Below are 7,170 nucleotides of genomic sequence, written 5' to 3'. Positions count from 1 at the left end.
GAAGCTCAGAGGTGAGTGTTGCTAAGCAAGGCACCCAAATTCTGGTGGTGCTGGGGGCCTCTCTTGTTACACAGTTCAGTGGATTAAAGCTCCTGCAAAAAGCTTAATAGGGTTTTTAACAAGGTAGACCTGATTAAAAAGGAGAAGTGGTGACAGCAATGTCATCTCTGCTGTTCTTTTTTGGAATGGATATAGCAAGGAGAAAAGGCAGTAACAGAGAGCAAGGAAAAGCATGGGGGAGGGCTAGCAGAAGAGGTTCAGAGAAGGCTGATGGGGAAAGAGTTGCAACACTTGAACACCAATCAAGTCAGTGAGAGAGAGCCCTTGAAACCCCTTGTCTCTCTAGCTGCAGGCTACCCCTGTGTGCGTGCAGGGTTTTGCTGGCGTGGCTGGGGAACGCCGTGTGATGATGAAGCCTTTCCTGAGCCAGGCAGGTGCTCCAGCAGAGGCAGGGTGACTCTGCTGCCTCTGCCCTGCCCTGTGTGCCCTGTGCAATGCCTTCTGCTTACAGAGCTGCTCTGGTGCCAAGGCTGTGTCTGCGGAGCAGTGACAAATCTGTCCATGGGTGGCACGTCCTGTGCGCTTTGGCTTCTCGCTGCACGTTTCACATTTTGTGGAGAGTGTCCCAAGTCTCGGGTGAGGTGGAAGTTCTGAGCCCTCAGTTACAGCTGCAAATGCCCCAGTAGTTCTCAGCAGGGCTGTGGGCTTCAAGTGTCTGATGTGATTCTGGCTCATGAATAATTCTCAAGGTAAAGCCAGGCATGTAAGGAGCAGGCTGTGCTGTCGAAGCGCCGTGCACAGAGTTACTGTGTTTGCACACCTCATTAAGCAAGAGGGATGCAACATCTGAGTGGGGCAGACCTGTGTGCAGGTAATGTTCCCTCCTCTGGTCCAAGGCAGGAAAATCCAGCTTGGCTTTAAACAGTTTTTGCTGTTGTTTGTATTAAAACACAACAAAGATGCAGTTCGTTTGTGTCTTTATTTTTTTTTCCCATCCATTTTTCAGGTGAGTGTAACTACTCTGTGGGTTTTCTTCCTGTTTTGCCTATTCAATGCCCGTGGAAAGAATACTGAGTATTCTGGATAGCCATAAATGCAACTCCGGTCCTAAACTGGAGTCCTGGGTATCTGATTTGGATATGCACCCATTTTATGTGCTCTTATGGCAGCTGTAGTCATATTTCACCACACGTATGTAAAAGTAATACCATGTTTTACACATCTTAAAGAAACTGTAGGGATATCCTGGGTATGATCAGGGCGTGCATGCCTTCAGATTCTTCTTTTAAAAACTCACTTCCTGCCAACAATACATTCTGAGCTCTTTAAATATGAAACTGATGTTGAATTAGTGGTTGTTCTGAAAAAACGCAGCTGGAATTAATGCAAATGATTAGGTGGTATGTAGCACACTCTTGCAATGGAAATGGAGCCTATTATTAGCCAGCCTGATATGTGTGGAAATATGACTAGTGATCTGTAACAGTTTCCTGATGTAACCCTACCCAGCAGTGAGGAAAGAGCCCTGACTGTTATTTTATTTGCCACTGCAAGCAATATGTGCTAGGACTCCTTGCCCCAGCCAGCTGAGCACTTTGATTTTATTTATCTTGTCTTTAACTGGTAAACAAGACCCAAGATTTTAATGTTTACTTTTCTAGTTTTGCAGGGCTCCTTTCCAAGAAGATATTTCCAGAGATGCTGGAACTTACATTTTATCTGATAGCCTGTCCTTCTGTCTTCATGCTTCTTTCAAATCATGAACCCATAGGTTCAAATGTGTTTAGAAGGAGGCAGGACAGGTACAATGTGATAATCTGGGCCTTATTTGCTTGAAAAGTAGGTCATCGGCATTCACAGAGTGGTGTAGGGGTAGGTAAACAGTTCTGCCATGTAGAATTCTGGGTTGTCTTGAGTTTTATAGTTCCTGACAAACAGATCTGGAACAGATGAAATGAGATGCTTAAGTAATTACTCTTTATTGTACCAGATAAAGCTGTTGTTTATTACATAAATTATTCAGTTACTGTGGAGTTAGTCACGGATAGAACATCTATCTTCTTCTTTGCAGATCCTATGAAAGTTTATCATAGTTGCTGAAACACAAGACAAATGAAACTGTGAAATATTATTAGATTTAAAGTGTACTCTGTGCCTTGCTGAATTGATGGGCTTTATCATTAGCTGCAGAAAGAGATTACATTCCTTTGGTGGCTGTTAATTTGTCTACATCATGCTGATCCTGGACTCCTGCATCCAGCACTGACATTGAACAATGTGCTGAGTAAGAGCTATAAAAATTGATGGAGATGTTTGCATAGCATTAAACTGACATGGAGGTATTTTTTTATTGGAGAGATATTTCACTTCAGGTCAATCAGGAGGGCCTTTCACATATACTTATGGTGAATATGTTTGGCTGAGCATGATACCACACAGATTAGAAATGGTAGAATTAGAAATTATACAGAAATCCAGTTGAACAGGACAGAGAAATTAGAAAAAATTGATTTCCCATGAAACAGAATTTCTCAAACTCGAGGACTCATTTCAGTGATGCTTTGCTGCAGATTCAATTAAATTGAAGAGTGAAGTTAAAGATGTGTCAGTCTTCATACAAGAAAAAGGGTTTTTTTGGATGAAGGTATTTGTTCTTTTAAATGTTGGCTTTTAAGCAATCAAAACAGTTCAGAGGTGATACACACATGCTCAACTTGAACTGCTCTGTACCATGCAATGATTTTGTTGCAGGAACTAAATCAGAGAATGACTTTAGTTGAAAGGGACCTTTAAAGATTCCCTAGTTTAAGCTCTGTGCCATGACATAGTGATTTCAAGTTTCTCAGAGTAGCTGCTGTTCCTGGTTTGCTGTCACTCCCATGGCTCTGTGGGGAAAGCTTGACTCCTTTCTTGTATGTCCTCACATTTTCTGCAGCAGCATTTTATGTTAATTTTCCTTAGAGTGTCCATAGCTTCTTACAATAACTCTGTTCAGCTTTAACTATCTGTGTTCAATGTGTGGAGTATGCTTGCTTGGGCTTTTTTCATTAGTGTTAAATAATCACACCAGTCCAAGCAGACTTTATTAGCCCTAGTGCCATTTCATGTTTTCCAGGCCATAGTTTCAAGTTGTGTTTTTTGCCAGCCAAAGTGCTTGCTTAAAGCATCCAGCTGCATTGTTGTGGGTGCGTTGCTGTAAATGCACTCACAGAACCTCTGAAAATGCTTTTTGCTTTTATTTTCCCCAAGACCAGCTGGATGTTTCTGTGGTGTGAGCTCAGGTGTAACTGCTGGCACAATGTACTGTATGTGCTGCATGGCTGGGAAGGAGCTCAGGGCAGTTCCTGTGTGAGCTGCTTTGCAGTGTGACTGCAGCAAATGCTCTTCTCCTCTGCCTTTGGCTCCAACCTTAATCTTACCTGGTCACAGTTAAACTTCTAAACTCAATTTCACTTAATTCAAGCTAATGTCTTTTCCTCTCTTGTTTGTCTTGTTGCAGGCTGCAAAATTATCTGCCTAACCTCTTTTCTCCTTTCCCGTGTCACATACAGCTCATGTTGAAAAATAAACACGTTTTCAGTGATTAACAGCAGAGACCAGATGCAGCTGAGTAACAAGATGAATACCTACACCCCATTTTGTAAATGGCCAATGCTCTAACCAGCTTTGCATTTACAGATTGTATCTAAATTGTGTGGGTTTGTGTGGTTATAACTTTAAATTTTGATATGTGACAGGCATATCAGGTTGGATTAGGCCATGCTGTCTTTCATTGGAAGCAAATTACTTTGCTTTTTAATTAAAATGTCCCTGGGTTTGAGTGGCTGTGTCCCTGTTTTGCATTACTTGGGTGATCATCCTCCCACATTGGGATAACTGAAATCACCTGGCATGTCTTTCTCAGATTCTGTGAATTACAATAAATGCTTTGTATGAGGTTGTGCAAGAGATTAGAAAAATGCTTAATTAAATAACATTTGCTTCAAGTTAAACAGAGTCATGTGGAGGTACTATGAAAAAGTAGGGAACAAAAAATATATTTGTGAGACTAGGTTTGACAATCTGGTTCCTCCCTGGTGTTTCCATGATATGAAACTATTAGGAAGTCACTCTTCTGGGTGTATGAATTTTAGCTACCAAAAAGATTCCTGGGAGAGAGAGATGGGAAGAAGGAATTCCCACTGAGCAGAGCATTACCTTGTTGCATTAGAAACAGGAGACCTGAATTTTCATATGACAGACTGAATAGCTCCAAATAGGGTTTTATCATAGCTGAAACTGGAAAGCTTGATGGAGATGCTGCTGCCATCTCAGTTCCTCTGGGGGAAAGGTCTGCATTTTGAGATTATTTTTTTGAGTTTTCTCCAATTTTGTTCAAGAACTAGTATCACAAGACCTCATAAAGCAGAGCTTATTGAACATAATAGGAGCAACTCTTTTGAGATCAACCAGTAAGCAGTGGTTCTATGCCATTGGAGAAATAAAAAGGAAAAATTGCCTCTGCCTGACTTTTCCATGGGCTAGGACAGTGTCCATGGTGCAAGAGGATGCTGAAGCCTCTACTTTCTCCTTTTCTTATCTCCACCTCAGGTGCTGTGCAAGCATGACTTTTCCATGGGCTAGGACAGTGTCCATGGTGCAAGAGGATGCTGAAGCCTCTACTTTCTCCTTTTCTTTTTTTTATCTCCACCTCAGGTGCTGTGCAAGCTAGAGGGGGAGAAGAGGCAAGGACTAATCCTGTCTTACCTATTTACAGCTCTTCAAAGAGGCAATTTTGTGTTGAAACAGTATTATTTAGGAAAAATGGTAGCATATGGTGCCAGAGATAATTGCTTCAGCAAGAGATTAATACCCCATGAGCTGTCTGGAGCTGAAGCTGGAATCTGAGCCTCCCTTCAGCTGTGGGAAGCTGTCAGAAACCAGCAGCAGTTTGTGGATGGAGCCTCATGGGAGGTCTGTCTTCCTGGGAGGATGATTTGGGATGCAAAAACTGGCCTGGTACTTGCAATTTTTGCTGAAACTAATACAACATTTCAAATTCCCTTTGAAAATGGGCAGACAGGGAGCAAACCATGATTGCAAAAAATTTTGTGTTACTTTGTGTTTTTCTTTTCATCTTTCTGTTTCTTGGAGAAATTAACCTGGAATCAGCAAATTTCATGATATAGACTGAAATATAATAGAAATACAGACTTCAAATAATTTGTAGGACCTGAAAAAGAGCTCTACTTGCTTCATTACAATAGTTTTTAGCTTGTGGCTATTTTTGCTGGTGTTCTGCTCTTTAGCAACAACAGCATGATAGTGCCTTTAGATAATGAAGCAATGCTGCATTTTGAATGCTGACTTGTTTTCCCTGGAACAGCATCAAGAAAATGAAGAGGTTTAAGTGCCAGGTGGAGATTAGAGGAAGAAAATGAAATTCAAAACAGGAAGCAGAGAGAGGCAGGCTCCAAAACAACCTTCATGACATTTCACTCCGAGAGAGGAATACTGGCAGTTATCGATCTGTCCCCTGCCAGTCACTTTCCCTTCCACAAAACTGCCAAGGAATTGTGCAGCTTTCTGCAGGCTTTTCAAAAGCCTTTAAAAGAAAGATGATGCTAGAAGGTTTAATGGGCTGGGAAGACCAAAAAAAAAATTAAAAAAAAAAAAGGGCCAGCAAGCAGTCTGAGCATTTGCCTCCCACTGTTTCATTGGGCAGTTCTCCACATGCCTTGTAATTCAGCTGCCTGGAAACAGGCTCAGCTGAGCCACCTCAGGACACCAACACCTCCCCTGCCAGAGATGGGCTCAGATAGAGAGAAGCAGCTCCAAGGCTGCCAGGTGCTGTCTCCAGTGGAAGGAGCCTTGCTGTGACTCAGGGATATCTGCTCAGGCACAGCTCTGCACTCCTGTGTGCCTGGCTGCTGGAGGAGAAGCAGCTCCCGTGTGCCTGGCTGGCCCTGGCTCTGCAGGCACACCCATCTCTGCCCCGGGCATCCACTTCCAGAGACCACCTGAGCAGAAATCAAGTCAGAGGGGACGCTGCTGGGCTGACAAGGGCTTGCCTGGCAGGAGGTGTTGTGGCCTGTGTGCTCTTCCCATGGGCACAGCAAAAAGCAGTGCAAGTAGCAGCAGGGGAGAGCTGCTTTCTTGTCAGGACAGCAACTCTTCCTTGCTGGTAATTTAACTTGGCGAGCAGGCAGGGTTGGCAATCAGATTGTTGTGATGAAGGATGTGTGGCAACCAGTCCTTACGTCTCTGCTATGACTTTTACCAGCTGAAATGTAGGAAAACTTATATTGATACTGTAGTAAGCAAGGGAGAGAGATGCCTCATTTCTTGCCAATGATTACCTAATACGAGATGCATTTTTCCATGTCCACTTCTGTCTTGGTTGTAGCTCTTATTGCTATTTTTTCCTTTTGCTTGAGAAGCCCTATAGTTTATCTACCAGGTCCATATACTATAAAATTTTGTGCAAATTTTAAGAATTTACCAAGGTTACCATTTAGAGCAGCTCCTGATGAACTTGAGAAGCCCTATAGTTTATCTACCAGGTCCATATACTATAAAATGTGCAAATTTTAAGAATTTACCAAGTTTACTGTTTAGAGCAGCTCCTGATGATTTGGGATAAAATATACAAATGCTGTGTGAGGTGAAAACCTGCTTTGAAAGCCAGTAATACAGGTTTGTCTGACAGAATCTCAGCCGTGTGTATCAGCCCTGACTGTTCTTGGTGATAATTCAGGGATGCTTTTATGGGCTTAGCTCCCAAGGGTTCTCAAGGCTGAGGTGGAGCAACTGATGTATCATAGCATGACAGTGCCTTCCTGAAGCCTGCAGCTGGCATCAGCAGAGCTGGTTGTCCCAGTGTTTGCCGCTAATCCAGAGGCACCAGAGCCTCTCCAGCTGGGTGTGGGCCACGGCAGGACTGTCCCCATCACATCCCTGGGGGCACGCACGCCCTGCTCGGCTCCTGCCCACCACCAAGGGATTTCTCTCCTCCTTGGCTGGATGCTTGGAGACTCCTGAAGCTGAGACACAGATCACCAAGTTAGCAGAGCAGGCTGCTTGCAGCTTTGAAGGAAAACTTCAATGAACCATGAAGCCTCAGTTAATTATTTTTCTTGCTGCTGTTGTTTTTCACTGCTGCCGACAGTGGATTTACCTCTGCCCTCTCTC

Source organism: Passer montanus, unplaced genomic scaffold (assembly GCF_014805655.1).
Source record: "Passer montanus isolate IOZ18808 unplaced genomic scaffold, ASM1480565v1 scaffold42, whole genome shotgun sequence".
Taxonomy (NCBI): Eukaryota; Metazoa; Chordata; class Aves; order Passeriformes; family Passeridae; genus Passer; species Passer montanus.
This window is presented reverse-complemented; position numbering follows the sequence as displayed.